This window comes from Meleagris gallopavo, unplaced genomic scaffold (genome assembly GCF_000146605.3).
Source record: "Meleagris gallopavo isolate NT-WF06-2002-E0010 breed Aviagen turkey brand Nicholas breeding stock unplaced genomic scaffold, Turkey_5.1 ChrUn_random_7180001889674, whole genome shotgun sequence".
Lineage (NCBI taxonomy): Eukaryota > Metazoa > Chordata > Aves > Galliformes > Phasianidae > Meleagris > Meleagris gallopavo.
The window spans coordinates 1-323 of NW_011153400.1; the positions used below are offsets into that span (position 1 = coordinate 1).

The window sequence follows — 323 nt, forward strand, 5'->3', positions numbered from 1 at the left end:
CCCTTGGCCGTAGCTGCCGCCTTAGGCCCGAGGGGAGGGAGGGAAGGGAGGAGGGAAGCGGCCCTACCTGACTTCTCCACCAGCTCCCGGACATCCTTCTTCTCGGGCAGCCCCGAGTGCCCCAAGCCGCGGCACTCCAGGATGGTCCGCAGCTTCCTGAAGCTCAGCGCTACCGGGTCCACCAGCTGCGTGGCGAAGAAGCCGGTCTCGTACCACACCACGGCCTCGAACACCCTGGCCAGGACGAAGAGCACCAGGAAATACAGCAGCAAGAAGCACAGCTTCAGCCACATCTTTCCCGGCGGGCTGACGGACGGACGGAC

General features: G+C 65.6%; 1 pseudogene; it reads right to left on the bottom strand.

The window, feature by feature from the left end:
- Nucleotides 1-5: 5 nt before the first annotated feature.
- On the bottom strand, nt 6-317 carry LOC104916401 (annotated as a pseudogene).
- Nucleotides 318-323: the final 6 nt, after the last annotated feature.